General features: G+C 38.2%; 1 pseudogene; it reads left to right on the forward strand.

Moving 5' to 3' along the window:
- Positions 1-13,980: 13,980 nt before the first annotated feature.
- Positions 13,981-15,729, forward strand: LOC126075925 (ganglioside-induced differentiation-associated protein 2-like; annotated as a pseudogene).
- The last annotated feature ends 3,316 nt before the right edge of the window (positions 15,730-19,045 follow it).

Here is a 19,045-nt window from a genome sequence, read left to right on the forward strand (position 1 = left end):
CCTTCAAAATCATTATTGAGGTATAAAATTTATATACCATAAAAAATCACCCATTTAAAGTGTAAAGTTTTATGAGTCTTAGTAAATGCATAGAGTTGTACAAACATCACAAGAATTGTTTTAGAACATTTTAATCACCTACAAAATTTTTACCATACCCCTTTGCAATCAGTTTTCCCTCACCCCAGCCCCAAGACAATTGCTGATCTGCTTTCTGTTGTTACACTTTTGCCTTTTCCAGAATTTCATATTCATATTTCATACATCTTTTGTGCCTGGTTTCTTTTACTCACCATGGTGTTTTTGAGATTTATACATGTTGTTCTGTATATCAGTAGTTCGTTCCTTTTTATTTGCTGAGTAGTATTCTCTTGAATTGATATGCCACATCACTTATACTATCACCAGTTGATGAATTTGAGTTGTTTCTACTGTTTATTATAAATAATGCTGCTATGAACATTTGTATACAAATCTGTGTGGACATACATTTTCATTTCTCGTGGGTAAACACATAGGATTGAATTTCTGGGTCATGTGGTAGGTATCTGTTTCCATTTTTTAAGACGCTGCCGAACTGTTTTCCAGTGACAGCACTGCTTTGCATCCCCACCAACTATGTATGATCTTTCCAATTGCACCACATCTCCGCCAACATTTGGTCTATCACTCTTTTTAATTTAAGGTTTCTAAGTGGTTAAGAGCTCAGCTGCTAATCAAAAGGTTGACAGTTTGAATCCACCAGCTACTCCTTGGAAACCCTATGGGGCAGTTCTGCTGTATCCTATAGGGTCTCTGTGAGTTGGCATTGACTTGATGGTAATGGGTTCGGGTTTTTATTTTAATAGGTGTGTAGTGGTGTCTCACTGTGCTTTTAATATGCATTTCCCTAACCCTGGTGGGGTAGTGATTAAGAGTTATGGCTGCCCAAAAGGACAAATATTGTATAAGACCACTATTATAAGATCTTGAGAAACAGTATAAACTGAGAAGAAAACATTCTTTTGTGGTTATGAGGGGGGAGGGAGGGAGGGTGCGAGAGGGGTATTTACTGATTAGTTAGTAGATAAGAACTACTTTAGGTGAAGGGAAGGACAATACTCAATACACGGAAGGTCAGCTCAACTGGACTGGACCAAAAGCAAAGAAGTTTCCGGGATAAACTGAATGCTTCGAAGGTCAGCGGAGCAAGGGCGGGGGTTTGGGGACTATGGCTTAAGGGGACTTCTAAGTCAATTGGCAAAATAAATTCTATTATGAAAACATTCTGCATCCCACTTTGAAGTGTGGTGTCTGGGGTCTTAAATGCTAACAAGCTGCCGTCTAAGATGCATCAATTGGTCTCAACCCACCTGGATCAAAGGAGAATGAAGAACACCAAGGTCACATGATAACTATGAGCCCAAGAGACTGAAAGGGCCACATGAACTAGAGACTTACATCATCCTGAGACCAGAAGAACTAGATGGTGCCTGGCCACAACTGATGACTGCCCTGACAGGGAGCACAACAGAGAACCCCTGAGGGAGCAGAACAGTGGGATGCAGACCCCAAATTCTCATAAAAAGACCAGACTTAATGGTCTGACTGAGACTACAAGAATCCCGGCAGTCATGGTCCCCAAACCATCTGTTGGCCCAGAACAGGAACCATTCCCAAAGACAACTCATCAGACATGGAAGGGACTGGACAATGGGTTGGAGAGAGATGCTGATGAAGAGTGAGCTACTTGTATCAGGTGGACACTTGAGACTGTGTTGGAATCTCCTGTCTGGAGGGGAGATAGGAGGGTAGAGAGGGATAGAAACTGGCAAAACAGTCACGAAAGAAGATACTGGAAGGAGGGAGCGGGCTGACTCATTAGGGGGAGAGTAAATGAGAGTATGTAGTAAGGTGTATATAAGCTTATATGTGACAGACTGACTTGATTTGTAAACTTTCACTTAAAGCACAATAAAAATTATTTAAAAAAAAAAAAAAGAGTAACAGCTGCTAACCAAGAGGTTGGCAGTTCGAATCCACCAGGCACTCCTTGGAAACCCTATGGGGCAGTTCTACTCTGTCCTATAGGGTCACTATGAGTTGGAATCGACTCCACTGCAACGGGTTTTTTGGTTTGTTTTGTTTTTAACGACCAGTGAAGTTGAGCATCTTTTGTTGCTGTTGTTGTTAAGCATCTATACAAATCTTTTGCCCAGTTTTTAAAATTGAGTTGTGTATCTATTATGATGATAATGATAGTGGTGAAAAAGATGTTGAAAAATAGCAAATAGCTACATCAGATTTATTCATTTATATACTTTTATCTCCTGTGTATGTGAACTATTCTATTCATTTTGGGAAATAATGTACTATATTACTCACAATGAGTTGCTGTGTGTAGTATTGAGTTGTAAAAGTTCTTAATATGAACTGGATATAAGTCCTTTGTCAGATATAGGTTTACAAATATTTTCTCTCAAGCAATGGTTTGCCTCTTCATTTCCTAATGGTTTCAGTGAGCAAAAGATTTTTGTTTTTTTGAAGTCCATTTATCAACTTTGTCATTTATAGTAGATGTTTTTGTGTCTTATCAGAGAAATCTTTGTCTATTCTAAGGTCACAACGAGTTTCTCCTATGCTTTGTTCTAGTAGATGAAAGTGTTTCTGCCCCTACAGTTAGGTCTGTGATACCTTTTTAATTAATTTGGGGGTATGGTGTGAAGAAAGATCAAAGTTCATTTCTTTTCTATGTGGGTATTTAGTATTCCAATACCACTTTTTAAAAAGTCGATTCTTTTTTCCATTGGACTCCTTTGGCATCTTTACTGAAAAATCAATTGGCCACATAAGTGTGGGTCCATTTCTGGATTCTGAATTCTATTCCATTGATCTATATGCCTATCCTTATGAATCCTTTCATTTTTATCCTCCAGAATAGGATAACATTTAGAGAAAAATAAGCATGTTCAATATTTTTAATTAAAACATATTATTTATCAAAATTTAAATACAATAATAGGCAAACAAGGATATTTAACCTTTCTAAAATCCATATCCTTTGCCACATAGTTCAAAACAGAAATGGTAATTCAATCATTTGGATTTTTTATTGGATCTGAAAAAAATTAGAAGGGAATGGGCTATTGCTTAAGGAAATAAAGCAGAGTCACAGAACTACTATTGCTTGTATTCATGCAGAGAATAATTTTCAAATTTAAGAGGGTAAATAAACATGATGATAAGACAATGGAAGCACAGTAAGAACGCACCTAGTTCCTTTAAACTGGTTCCAGTTTTCAGCCACAGATGAATTATATCCACAGTATAAAACATAATACTAGGTAATGCAACCGTGGAATCATTGTCAGTAATTTTGAGAAATAGAAAAGAACATGAGCTTCCAGAAGACTGAAGACGCACAGATGTTTCCATTTTCAAAATATAAAAAAATGGTTTCCAGAAAATAAATGCCAGTAAGGATATTGAAACCTGCCAAAATTATAGCACAGATGAAGCATATAGTTTATCAATATCTTTTCAAGTGATCACTGGCAGATAAAACTGTTTCTCCACCAAACTAAATTGCTTAAATTATATACCTGAAAATGGCTGACATAGATGCTGAATTACTATAAGTACTCAGTAAATATCTTTCTTTAATAAATGAACCTCAAGCCTCATCACGCTCATCAAAAGATTTCTTCAACACCCTTAAACCAAAGATTGGACAGGCCCATAAAACAAAACGAGACTAAAGGGGCACACCAGCCCCAGGCCAAGGACTAGAAGGCAGGAGGGAACAGGAAAGCTGGTAATAGGGAACCTATGGTTAAGAAGGGAGAGTGGTGACATGTCATGTCATGGGGTTGTTGACCAATGTCATACAGCAATGTGTGTACTAACTGTTTGATGAGAAACTAGGTTGTTCTGTAAAACTTCATCTAAAGAACAATAAAAAAAATTAGAAAAATTAAAAAAGACTTCATCAAAACAGTAAAAAAGAGAGTCTACAGACTGGGAAAAAAAAATTGGCTACAACATATCCAACAAGGGACTAATCTCTATCATTAGCCATTAGAGAAATGCAAATCAAAATTACAATGAGATACCATCTCACCTGACATTACTGACACTAATCAAAAAAACAGAAAATAACAAATGTTGGGGAGGTTCAGGGAGATTGGAACTCTTATGCACTGCTGGCGGGACTGTAAAAAGGATACAACCACTATGGAAAACGATATGGCACCTCCTTAAAAAGATAGAAATGGAAATACCATATGATCCAGCAGTCCCACTCCTAGAAATATATCCTAGAGAAATAAGAGCCATCACATGAATAGACATATGCACACTCATGTTCATTGCAGCACTATTCACAATAGCAAAAAGATGGAAACAACCTAAGTGAATAGATAAACAAATTATGGTACATACACACAATGGAATACTACTCAATGATAAAAAAACAATGAATGCATGAAGCATGTCACAAAATGGATGAATCTGGAGGGTATTATACTGAGTGAAATAAAGCAATCACAAAAGGACAAATATTGTATGAGACCACTATTATAAAAACCCAACTTGACCAAAGCAAAGTCATAGAAGCTTCCCAGACACATCCAAACACCCTGAGAGACTGAGTTACTGGGGCTGAGGACAGGGGACCATGGTCTCAGAGAACACCTAGGTCAATTGGCATAACATAGTTCATAAAGAAGATGTTCTACATCCTACTTTTGTGAGTAGCATCCGAGGTCTTAAAAGCTTGTGAGAGGCCATCTAACATACATCTATGGGTCCCATACTGTCTAGAGCAAAGGAGAGTGAAGAAAACCAAAGACACATGGCTAATATTAGTCCAAAGGACAAATGGACCACAGTCTTTACCAGTCTGAGCCGAGAAGAACTAGATGGCGCCCGGCTACTACCACCAACACCTCTGACAGGGATCACAATAGAGGGTCCCAGATAGAGTGGGAAAAAAATATAGAACAAAATGCAAATTTACAAGAAAAGACCAGCTTTACTGATCTGACAGAGACTAGAGGAACCCCCAAAACTATGGCCCCCAGACACCTTGCTAACCTAGAACCGAAGCCACTCCCAAAGTCCACCTTCCAGCCAAAGATTAGACAGGCCTATAAAACAAACAATAACACACGTGAGGAACATGCTTCTCAGCTCAATTAAGGATACAAGGCCAAATGGACAACACATATCCAAAAGCAGAAAGGGACAAGAAGCCTAGACAAACGGACATGAAGGCATGGAAAGGGAAAGGGGGAAAGTGTTGATGCATTGCAGGGATTGCAATCAATGTCACAAAACAATTGGTGTATAAATTTTTGAATGAGAAACTGCACTTTAAACTTTCACCTAAAGTACAATAAAATAATAGCAATAAAAACAGATAAAATGGGAAGGAGCAAAAGAGAGACAGACAAAACTTTGAAGAGTTTTACTATAAAGAAGCTGAAGAAATGGGGCAGAAGCTGAAGGGGAGTATTTGGTCAAGAAAAGTTGTTTGTTTATTTGTTTAGGATGAGAAATTTTATAGCATGTTTTGTATGCTGCAGAGAATAGCTCCATAGAAAGAGAAAAACTGATGATGTAGGAAAGAAAGGGAACAATTTCAGAAAAATCCTTGACTGGTTGAGAAGCGAAGGTATTTGATGGATAAGTGAAGAATTTGGCCTGAGATGGCAGCACACACATTTCACCCATGCAAAACAGTATACATAGGTATAGATAGAGTGGGAGAAAAAAATGTAGAACAAAATTCAAATTCACAAGAAAAGACCAGACTTACTGATCTGACAGAGACTGGAGGAACCCCCAAAACTGTGGCTCCTGGACACCTTGCTAACCCAGAACTGAAACCACTCCCAAAGTCCACCTTTCAGCCAAAGATTAGACACACCTATAAAACATTGTTAGACTGGTAGGTTTAGTAAGTCTCACAGGTTGGGTTTTCCAGGAAGGAAAGGCTGGGTCAGAAGTGGGGAGTCTAAAAGGTTTACTGGGGAGTGTACCTGTGAAAGAAAGAAATTGAGCAGAGGGAGCCATGAGACCATAATGTAGGCTTCTGCAGTGCTGACCTGAGAAAGTCTATACCAGCCCAGCACCGTGTAAGCATTACACTTTAGAGGAGTTTCACCTTCAGTGGAAATGGATAGACTCTTTCATACCACCTTGCTCAGTCATTGGTTAGGTGTCACTCAAGAAGACCATGGTCTCAGCTCAAAAGTAGACTCTGAAGGCATTAATTGCTGGAAGCTATCAGCCAAGCATACTCCTTGCAACTGGGCAACTAGTCCCTTCTTGAAGAGGTATCTGAGTGGGTACATCCTCATGTCTGACACAGGATGGGAATAATCTTGATTACGTCAATCTTTATAGTGAAATAATAAGCAAAACCATCAGCTGAGTGAAAAAAAGTGGGGAGAGGTTTTGGAGGTCTGTGGAAATAGGAGAAGGCATGAAATCGTTGACTTGAAGAGTAGAAGAAAATATTGAGGGAAAACTAGGCAGCCCTGATGATTTAGTATTCAGTGCTCATAAAGTTAAAGCAATATTAGCAGAAGAAGAATCAGGTGGAGAAGCAAAAATTACTGGAATAATTGAAATCTTTTAGTGGTAAAAAGTTACTTGACTCTGTAAACTTAAAGGGATGAGTACCAATGCTACTAGAGATATTTTCTCATTTTCTTATTAATTTATTACATGCTATAGAGATATTTTCTTATTTTAAAGACTTTTTTTTTTTAATTCTGCTAGCAATCAGTCAACAAAAACAGGTTAAGCCCATATATCTATGGCCAATTGGTTTTTGACAAGAATGTCAAGTCAATTCAGTGGGGAAAGAATTGTTCCCTCAACAAATGGTGCCAGGGCAAATGAATCTGTACATGCAAAAGAATGAAGTTGGACTCATACCTCACACCATATATGAAAATGAACTCAAAATGATAACTGACCTAAATATAAGAACTAAAACCATAAACTTAGAAGAAAACATAGAGATATGGCTTCAAGACCTTCTTTTTAACAAAGGACTCTGAGTATACCAAAAGTACAAGCAACAAAAGACAATATAGATAAAATGGACTTCATCAAAATTTAAAACTTTTGTACATCAAAGGACTTTATCAAGAAATTGAAGAAGTAACTTACAGAATGAGAGAAAATGTTTGGGAACCATATATCTGATAAGCATTTAATATCAAGAATGCATAAAGAACTCCTACAACTCAACAAAAAGAAAAATAACCCAATTTAAAAATGGGCAAAGGACTTGAATAGACTTTTGTCCAAAAAAGATAAGCAAATGTAAAAAAGCACACGAAAAGATGCTCAAAGTCATTAGTAATCAGGGAAATACAAATCAAAACCACAATGAGATACCACTTTATACCCACTAGGATGGCTATTGTCATAAAAACAGAAACTAAAAAGTATTGGAAATGATATGGAGAAACTGAAACACTAGTGCCTTGCTGGCAGAAATGTAAAGTGGTGCAGCCATTGTGGAAAACAATTTGGTGGTTCCTCAAAAAGCTAAACATAGAATTACCATATGATCCAGCAATTCCACTCCTAGGTATATATCCAAAAGACTTCAAAGCAAGGACTCAAACAGATACTTGTACATCAATGTTCATTGTGGCATTATTCACAACAGACAAAAGATGGAAACAACCTAGGTATCCATCAACATGAATGGATAAACAAAATGTGGTACAATGGAATATTATTCAGCTATATAAATACATATATAGAGAAATACATATATTATGTAGTTCTAATATATAACATATATACATATTATAAAGTTCTAATACATGCTACGACATGAATGAACCTTGAAAATATTATGCTGAATGAAATAAGTCAGATACAAAAGGGCAAATATTATATGATCCCACTTATATGAAGTATCTAGAATAGGCAAATGCATACAGGCAAAAGTAGATTAGAAGTTACCAGGAGCTAGGAAGAAGAGGGAGTGGGGAGTTATTCCTTAAGGGATATTGAGTTTCTGTCACCAAAAAACCAAACCTGCTGCTGTTGAGTCAATTCTGGCCCATAGCAACCCTATAGGACAGAGTAGAACTGTCCCATAGGGTGTAGGGGTAATGAAGAACTTTTGGAATAGATTATGGTAATGGTTGCACAGCATGGTAAATGTAATTAATTTATTTAACTGAATCATATGGTTAAAATGGTAAATTTTGTTTCATTTATTTTACCACAGTAAAATTATGTTTAAAAAACAAACAAGTTATATGTAAAGAAACAAGAATCATGCTGACCTCATACCTGAAGAAGCAATGGAACACCATAGAGAATTAAATGTTATGAATAAGATATTCTGCCCCAAGAAACAGAAAATCCAACACAACTAGTGTAAGCAATAAGGTAGATTTATTAGTTCATATAAGTATTTCTAAACTGATTCTGAGAGTTGTGGCTGAAAACGCTCTGAGAAGGTGGCTTTGAGATTTAGTGGCTCAATTACATTGCAAAGGACCTACATTCCTTCCATATTTGTGCCTTGCCAAGCTCAGAGAACAGCCTTATCTTGAGTTACTTATCCTCCTGTTTCTACAGTTCAAACATTACAAGTACACATGACAATATCAAGCAGAAGAAAGAAAATCCCACTGGTTATAGTTGTGTCCCATGCCCATTCATAAATTAATCACTTTTAAGGGGAACGTGGTTGGGTGGAAAAGGTTGGATTGCCCAAGCAAAACTAGAGTTCTCTTAATAAGGAAGAAGGGGAAATGGCTGGTGGATAGGCAACCAACAGTGTCTACTTCATGAGGGTGAAAAATATTGTCTCCTGAAAATCAAAACAAGCTAAACTATGATTTATGTATAAGGACACATTCTCAGACATTGAATACTCAGAAAATATACCATCCACCTATCCTTCCTAAGAATTTTTCATGAAAGACTGTGGGAAAGAATCAAAATAAACAAAAAGCGAAAGTCACGTAGTGATCAATGATTCCTATAAAACAAAGTTAAGCCTATTAACTGTTTTTTAATAAGTATCTCTGAAAATTACATTAAAAATAAACGCATGACATTTAAGCTGGGGCCTGAGGGCTGAGAAGGATTTAGACACGTGAAGAGTTAGGGGAAAAACATTCCAGACAGAAAGAACATTTGAGCATTTCCTTAAAGGGAAATGAAAGAAGGCTAGAGTTGCTGTAGTAGAAAAAGTGATTGATTAGAGATGAGGGCAAAATGGAGTTAGCTTAGGCAGGAGAGTCAGCTTGTGTGAGCCCTGTAGGGCATGTAAAGGATTGGGAGTTTTATTTTTAAAGTATATTGAAAGCCACTTATATGTCTTAAGTAGAGAATGACATATCTGCATTCTATTTTAAGAATATAATTTTGGTTGCTCTTTAAGAAACAGATGGGAAGAGGGCAAGAGTGGAAGTTAGAAGGCTATTGAAGGTAAGACATGGTGTTGTATAGGCTGGGAGCAAGTGTGAAAATGGGGAGAACTTGATAAGTTAGAAATATGTGCAGAGAGACTCAAAAGGACAAGCCAATGGTTTGGATGAGTTGAGGAAAATTGTAAAATCAAGGATCCAGACTTTTGGCTGTGTAGGAGGTTATGCCATTTATGAAAACGGGAAGGCCCAAAAGATTAACAGGTTGCAGCTGGGGAGCGAAGATGAGGAAGGAAGGGGGATTATGAGCTCTATTTTAAACATTTTAAATGTGAGATGCCTATGAAACATCAAAGTGAAGATGTTAAGTAGGCAGTTGAACTTCAGAATAGTGGTCTGAGCTATATTTTTGGAAGTTTTGTCACATAGATGATATTTAAAACTATAGGAAATGGATGAGATTACCTAAGGGAAAAGAAAACAAATCCCAGCATTTAGAAGTTGAACAGAGAGAGAAAGAGAAGAAAATAAAGGAGATAGAAAAGGAACAGGCAATGAATTAATAGGAAATCCAAGAGTGTTGGAGTCATTTCTTTGAACTGGTTCATTCAGGTTTGAACTCCTGCTGAGAATTTGCATGTCTAACAAGTTACCGGGTGATGCTAATGCTGCTGGTTAGGGACCAATTCTGAGAACCACTAGTAGAGTAGTGATTCTCAACGTTTATTATATATAAGAATCACCTGGGGATCTTGTTAAACTGTGGATTCTGATTCAGTAAATCTGGGGTGGAAATCCAAAGTCTCAGCAGGAGTTCAAACCAGAATGAACCAGTTCAAAGCCCTGGTTGGAGTCATGGAAGCCAAGAGCAAGAAGAGAATGATCAATTGTATGAAAAACTGCAATAGTTTCTAATAAGGTGAGGACATGCATATTTTCATCAGATTTGGCAACATGAAGTTTGATGGTAACAAAAGCAGTTTCAGTTGAGTGGTGGAGATGGATTCAGGTTAGACCAGAATTGAGAATAAAGAGAAAGTGAGGAAATGGAGACAGTTTGTTTTAGGCAACTCTTTTGAGAAGTCTGGCCATAAAGGAGTTTGGAGCAGTAGCTGGAGAGAGATGAAAGCTCAAGAGAAGGTTGTTTTTTTAAGATGGGAGATACTATGTTCGAACGCTGATAAAAATTATCTAATAAATAGTGAGAGGTTGGAGATACTGGGGGTGGGGGACAGGGTTTAATTGAAGCATTAAGGTCTTCAGAAAGTTATTAATGGATTTGAGACCATTGGTAGATTCGAGGAAATGGAATCTAGATGTAGTGAATAACAAATAGTTTTGAGTGCTATGTGCCAAGCTAGGTTCTAGTCACTGTGCTATAACAATGAAGAGGACAGCCAATAAACTTGTCCTCAAAGACTGCATGTTCTATTGGGGAATAAAGATAACATCTAAACAGATAAGTAAACATACAAGATCATTTTGCATACTGATAATTGCTATGAAGAATTCAAGAGTCCATGTGTTTGGAATAAGGTCATCCTCTGTAAGCCTCCATACATCATCTATCATCCATTAGCAAAAAATCAAATGGGAGGTCCTAAATTATATGTGACCCTGACAAGACTCCATTTCTCCTCCTCCTAAAACTCTTAGGCTTGCCACCATTCATCCTCATCTCTGGGATCAAAAGAACAAATTTCATCATACCCTTGATCACTATGTCAGTCATCAGAATTCATTGTCTCACATATTCCTCATTCTCCAGCCATTAATCCTTACGCTGTTCCCTACATCACCTTTCCTGATCCCATCTCCCATCCCTCCCCAGCACCCAAACCCTTTCCATTGTGCTCTCTGGACCTCAAGGTCAGTTTAAAAAAAACCACAATTTCCTTAAGGTCTTCTCTAAATACCGCCTTTACTTACTTCCTCTAACTGAAACCTGTCTCTCCCTTAGGAGTCCTGCTTGTCCTGCAGCTGTCTCAAGTGGTGGCAGTATTTCTTCCCACATCATTCGTATCACAGGGCCTATAGGAAGGGTAGGTGTGTTTCTTGTACTTCATTGATGTTTGCGAAACATTTTCCCTCCCTTCTCTCACAAACACTGTCATCAATGAATCTCATACAATCAGATGACACCACCCACTACCCACCCTTGTTGAAGTCCTCTTTCAACCCCCATTTTACTCCCCCTCAGTCCTTGAAGATTTTAGCTCCTGGCTCATTGTTATTCTTTGTAACATTCCTCCTGTCATTATCCTTGGATACTTTAAGATCCATACTGATAACCCTTCCAACACCCTGGCCTTTTTGCTCCTTGGTCTCTTCTCCTCCAGTGACATTGTCCTTCACCTTTTCTCAGCTACTCATTCCTAAAGTCATTCTAGATCTTTCATAACCATTAATTACAACTCCTGCATAATCTCAATTCAAACATCCCATTCTCCAATCTCTACTTCCTTTTTAGAATCTCAACTCCAAAGACCCTGCAGCCCAACTGGGATCTACAGTTATTGATCCTATCTTTTCATTGTCTCTGTGCCCCTGTGTCCTTACTTCTCCGTCTGTTGTTGTTGGTAGATGCTGTCAAGTCGCTTTCAACTCATAACAATCCTATGTACAACAGAAAGAAACACTGCCCAGTCCTGCACCATCCTCACAAATGTTGTTCTTTGAGCCTAGTGTTGCAGCCACAGTGTCAATCCATCTCTTTGAGGGTCTTCCTCTTTTTCAGTGACTCTCTACATTACCAAGCATGATGTCCTTCTCCAAGGACTGATCCCTCCTGATAACATGTCCAAAGTATGTAAGACAAAGTCTCGCCAGCCTCACCAGCCTCGCTTCTAAGGAGCATTCTGGCTGTACTTCTTCCAAGACAGATTTGGTCGTTCTTCTGGTATATACAGTATTCTTCGCCAACATCATAACTCAAAGGCATCAATTCTTCTTTGGTCTTTTTTATTCATTGTCCAGCTTTTGTATGCATATGAGGCAACTGAAAATACTTGGGTCAGGAGCACCTTAGTCTTCAGAGTGACATCTTTGCTTTTGAACACTTTTTGCAGAAGATTTGCCCAATGCAATAGGTCATTTGATTTCTTGACTGCTGCTTCCTTGGGTGTAGATTGTGGATCCAAGTAAAATGAAATCCTTGACAATTTCTTTACCCAGATTAAATTTTACATGGTCATTATAATCAGTCCTTTACATACACCCTCAATTCTGTGGCCTTGTTCTCACTTTATTGTAGTTGGCTGAGCAACAATTCTGGTTAAATTCAATTTTTAGCCCTCTCCATGACTAGGTCTGCACAGTGGAAGCTGGATAGAGAAAATAGCACAGCCATGTTAGTTGGTCTCTCTTTAAATATATGATTACTAACTGTGAATGGGTACTGTCTTAGTTATCTAGTGCTGCTATAACAGAAATGCCACAAGTGGATGGCTTTAACAAACAGAATTTATTCTCTCACAGTTTAGGAGGCTAGAAGTCCAAATTCAAGGTACCAGCTCCAGGGGAAACTTTCTCTGTCAGCTCTGGGGTAAGGTTCTTGTCATCAATCTTCCCCTGGTCTAGGAGCTTCTCAGTGCAGGGACCCTGGTCCAAAGGACGAGTGTTCCTGGCTCTTGTTGCTTGGTGGTAATAAAGTCCCCACATCTCTCTACTTGCCTTTCTTTTATATCTCAAAAGAGATTGATTTAAGACCCAACCGAATCTTGTAGATTGAGTTCTGCCTCATTAACATAACTGCCTCTAATCCTGCCTCATTAACATCATAGAGGTAGGATTTACAACACATGGGAAAATCATATCAGATAACAAAATGGTGGACAATCACATAATACTGGGAATCAGGGCCTAGCTAAGTTGACACACAATGGGGGGAGGGACATAATTTGTTCCATAACAAGTACTAATATTGCTTGGCAATTATATTGTATTTCTCCACTTCATCTATTTGGAATTCATCTTGTTCTTCCACCCTTTCTCGTATAAAACTATTTCATACTCTTTAAAAATCTACAATAATTTCTCCCTAATTCTTACTCCCAATTAATGACTCAATTAATGCCTATTTCAGTGAGAAAATACAAACCTTCAAATTTCCACAAGTTCCCAGACGATGTCGCCTACATGCACTTGTCCCCATATTCTCTGCCTTCGCTTCATCTGTGCCCCTAGCTAAAGCCAGCACTTCCACTTGCGCACTATATCCCATCCCCTCACCTACTCAAGGACATTGCTCCCAAAAATACTTTTTCTCCTGCATCATACGATTTTCCCTCTCTACCAGATCATTCCCATTAGCCATCGTTTTTCCCTTATTTAAAAAAAAAAAAAGGAACAGATTTCACTGCCCAGGGCTTTTGCTGCAGGTCACTCCAGCCTCCCTCGACTTTGACTCTCATTACCCTCCACATTCCTGGCAAGGGCCATCCAGGGATGCTGCTCAGCCGCCTTCTATGGGGAGCTTAACCCACTCCACCTGCAGCCCAGATGGGAACACTGGAGTGCTCTAACATCGCCAGTGAATATTGAATTGCTGAGGAATCGGGGAAAAGACAGCTGAAGTTTCCATTCCATGGATCCCTTGGGTGCATCTTCCCAGTTTATGGATGTGGATACCTACCAAGTTGGGGTGATTCATGTGAAGATGATTTAGAGTCTTCTGACATTGCAGCTGAAAAATTACAGGAAGACACTGTTAGATCACCTTTTCCTTATAAGAAGGTTATCAATGGAAAAGTGGTTCTTTGGAAAGGAGATGTGGCACACTAAACTGTAGAGCCATTGTGAATACCAGCAGTGAGAGTCTTGCTGATAAGAATCCTGTGTCAGAAAGTATCTTCATCCTCACAGGGCCTGATTTGAAGGAGGACCTCCAGAAACTTAAAGGTTGTCAGACAGATGAAGCAAAATTGATGAAAGAATTTAATCTAGCTGCCCAGTTCATCATTCACACAGTGGTACTTAAGTTCAAGAGCAGTGTACAGCTGCTGTTCCCTGTACAGCTGCTACAGAAGTGTGCTTCAGTTGGCAAAAGAATGGTTGCTGTCTTCTGTTGGATTCTGTGTCATCAATTCTGCAAAACAAGGTTATCCTTTAGCACTTCATACTTTAAGATTGCTAGAGATTCACGGGGAGACCATTGAAAAAGTAGTATTTGCTGAACTCTGAACTTGAAGAGGCTACCTACCAAAAGCTGCTACCTCTGTATTTCCCAAGGTCATTGAAGGAGGAGAGTCAGTCATTGCCGTACCTTCCTGCAGATATTGGAGATGCCTAGAAGGGGAGCCTGTGGTACCTGAGTGGCAGATTAGGGTAAGTGAAAAACCTGGTGCTCCAGAGGAAAACCGAGAATGAGGGCTTGGGAATTGATCTCTTTCATTGGCGCTCATGTTTTTGCTTGAATGGAAGGAGATATTGATAGGCAAAGAAGATTGATCCTTCAGGGACAGTTATCAGAGGCAGCCCTACAGAAGCAGCATCAAAGAAATTATAATCGCTAGTTATGTCAAGCGAGATCTGAGGATCTGACACTGCTTCTCTAAAAGCCTTATACCAAACAGGTGTTGTAACTGTGGTCACACAGTGATGGTGGTAGTTGGAAGAAACATTTCTGCAAATAGATATGGACAAGGTGCTCCTGTATTTTATCCATGTAATGGATCCCACTGCTGTGAAGGAATATGTATTAGTATATTTTCACATATTAACCAGCAAATATAATCACCTAGATTCTGATTTCCTGAAGAAACTCTACAATGGTGATATCAAGTACAAAAGGAATTTGAGGGCTGTGTATTTTGTTCATCCAACATTTCATTCAAAGGTGTCAACACAGTTTTTCACCACCTTTTCTGTCTCAGGACTGAAGGACAAAATCCACCATGTGGACAGCCTCCACCAGCTATTTTCTTGCCATATCTCCAGAACAGATCAACTTTCCTCCTTTTGCTTTTGAATATGATGCCAGAGAAAATGGGCCTTACTATACATCTTAGGAAACCCTGGTGGCATAGTGGTTAAGTGCTACGGAGGCTACCAAAAATTTGGCAGTTCAAATCCACGAGGTGCTCCTTGGAAACTCTATGGGACAGTTCTACTCTGTCCTATAGGGTCGCTATGAGTCGGAATTGACTTAATGGGAATGTGTTTTAATGGTTTTGTACATCTTATCCCTCATCACCAGATTTGTGATCCGCCATCTTTCAGTGCTGCTGGTTTCCAAGAATGCCACTTTCTCCATGACTTGCTACCTATTGGAGTGATATTCACTTTTGCTGTACAGATCTAGAGTCTTTTGTCCCCATCTCTCTGGTATTTTTTAATTGACTGTATATTTTCTGGCACATAAACATTCTAAAAATGGTAGGCCACTCTGAACTACACAATTATTTTAAATTTGTATATTTGTATCAAATGGAAATGTTCATATTTAGAGAGTTGTTATTAGAAATTTGGGAGCAACTTTTGAATATCTTGTTTCCTGAAAAGACACTGGATTCTCCATTAGACAAGCCACCAACATTGTGTCATTTCCTTAACATTGCACCCTTCTTTTGTGTACTGAAGTATTTCTGAAAATATATAGAACCAGTGTGTGCTGACCACATGCATTGTTTGCTTCAGATCCTGGTGTTATTACCACTTATATTTTATATAGATAATTTGATTATGATAAAAGAGAACTGTGTGGGACCAAGAATGTGGAAATGTATCTGACTGATCAAAAAAATTAAAATCATTACCAATTGTTGCCAAATATAAGACTTGGAATTTTACTGCAAAAAAAAAAAAAAAAGGAACAAACCAACACTTTTTATCCTACTTCTCTTTCAGTCACAGCCATCTCTCCTTTGCTTCACAAACCCAACATTTATTCCAGTTTGTCATGACAGTTCTAGTTTACCCTTGATTATTAATTAAATAAATCTTGGTTTAATTATTAACAGTGCCCTTTCAAATGTGTTTCAATTTGAATTGTAAATTACATGGTTAGCCTACCTTTTAATGGAAAACTCCTTGAAAGAGCTGTCTTATGTTCAGGCTTTCCAATATTTCTTTATTCTCTCTTGAGCCCCACTGCAACCAAGTATTTTTTTTTAAATGGGTAGCCCGCTGAAACTGCTCACCAATCAGCTCCATACTGTGAAACCTAATTGTCAATTCTCAGTCTTTGTTTTTTACCTGTTTGAATTTTTGACATAGCCAATCATTCCCTCCTTCTTATACACATTCTTTACTTGTTTCCAGGGCACCACACTCTCCTGTTATTCCTTCTTGGTCTCCTTTGCTTAGACTGAAATTGTTGAGCAGATGCAGTGGTAACTCGTATTCCAACACAGAACCCTGTGCCTGCCACATAAAAAGTTTTTATTAATATAGCATGTTGTTGTTTTGGCATGTTTTTATATTGATATTACAATATGGGAATGCCTTAAATTCTGGAAATTTATAGAAATGATATAAAAAGCTGCTTAATTTGCTTATTCTGTGACCCTCTTGAGAACTTTTTTGCCTTCAAAACTCGAGTTTTTGTATAGTTTACTTAAAAAAAAAATTCTGTTCAATTGCAAGGAATGGAGAGTAAAAATAAATGCGTTAAGAAAGCACCAAATATGATACCATAGCTATGATAACCTAATAAGACTCTACTAAAATATATTGAAATCAAACAAAATCCTAAGTTGCCTCAACACTATTGCTATACTGTGTCTCCAATAGCAGTGAGTGTTCTGACTCACTTTTTGTACCAAATTTGAATCTTCATAGATAATCCCCAGCCTTGATGGTCACATCATTTATTGAAGGATTTCTGCCTCTGCCAATTTGTTGCATATTAAGTTGAAGAATTTCTGCATATGCCAAGTTTTTCCTTTAGTTTTAGCTCAAATGATATACACATCAAGTAAATTCTTTATTACAGTTCTTAAGTGCTTGATGTGTTGAATTTTGTTCAATACATTTCAAATTGTTATTATAAAACCAAAACGAAACCCACTGCAGTCAAGCTGATTCTGACTCATAGCAACCCTATAGTTTTACTTTTATAAGGCCTTGCTCTGATTATACTATGTATCCATTTTAGTTGAAATAACTTTAAATATTATAAAATAAGGACTTTCATCATATTCCTATAAATTTATTTCACCAATATCCTTCAGGGATATTTCTGTTCTATACTTATTAAAACCTTTATTCATCTGCTTACTTAAAAAAAATTCACTTAATCTTGATAACCTTCATGATTCAGTACTTGGGTTGTCATATGAACAGAAATGCTTCTGCTAAATAAGAGGAAGGTTAATCACCTCACTGTACTCCCCTAGCCACTCTAACACTCAGGTATTTCTTCACATAAACAGTGAAGAGTCAAGAATACAAGGAATTTTGCTTTCCAAACATTTGAGTATTAATTATGAATAATGAATTGACTTTTGAATAATGAAACAAGTGCTTCTAGGACCAAAATATTGTTGCATATGTTTTATAATACATAAAAATGTTGTCATTGTTGTTAGGTGCCGTCCAGTCAGTTCCGACTCATACTGACCCTATGTACAATAGAACGAAACACTGACCGGTCCTGTGCCATTCTCTTAATTGTTATGCTTGAGCCCATTGTTGCAGTCACTGTGTCAATCCGTTTGAGGGTCTTCCTCTTTTTCAATGACCCTCCACTTTACCAAACATAATGTCCTTCTCCAGGGACTGGCCTCTCCTGATAACATGTCCAAAGTATGTGAGATGCAGTCTTGCCATCCTTGTTTCTAAGGGGAATTTTAGCTGTACTTCCTCCAAGACAGACTTGTTTGTTCTTCTGGCAGTCCATGGTATATTCAGTATTCTTCACCAACACCAGAATTCAAAGGCTTCAGTTCTTCTTCAGTCTTCCTTATTCATCATACAGCTTTTGCATGCATATGAGGCAATTGAAAACACCGTGGCTTTCGTCAGGTGCACCTTAGTCTTCAAGGTGACATCTTTACTTTTCAACACTTTAAAGAGGTCCTTGGCAGCAGATTTGCCCCGTGCAGTGTATCTTTTGATTTCTTGACTGCTGCTTCCATGGGTGTTGATCGTGGATCCAAGTGAAATGAAATCCTTGACAACTTCCAATTTCACTGTTTATCATGATGCTGCTTGTTAGTTCAGTTGTCAGGGCTTTTGTTTTATGTTGAGGTGTAATCCATACTGAAGGCGGTAGTCTTTGATCTTCATCAGTTAAGTGCTTCATGTCCTCTTCACTTTCAGCAAGCAAGGTTGTGTTATCTGCATAACACAGGTTGTTAATGTCTTCCTCCAATCCTGGTGCTCTGTTCTTCTTCATATAGTCCAGCTTTGTCATGGATTGAATTGTGTCCCCCAAAATGTGTCAATTCCCAGTATTGTGTGTCCTCTATTTTGTGATTTTTCCTATGTGTTATAAATCATAATCTCTGCTTGTGATTAAAGAGGATTAGGGTGGGATTTAACACCCTCGCTCAGGTCACATCCCTGACCCAGTGTAAAGGGAGTTTCCTTGGGATATGGCCTGCACCACCTTTTATCTTACAAGAGATAAAAGGAAAACAGAAGCAAGCAGAGTGCGGGACCTCATACCACCAAGAAAGCAGTGCTGGAAGCAGAGCACGTCCTTTGGG

The sequence above is a fragment of the Elephas maximus genome, chromosome 4, assembly GCF_024166365.1.
Source record: "Elephas maximus indicus isolate mEleMax1 chromosome 4, mEleMax1 primary haplotype, whole genome shotgun sequence".
NCBI lineage: Eukaryota > Metazoa > Chordata > Mammalia > Proboscidea > Elephantidae > Elephas > Elephas maximus.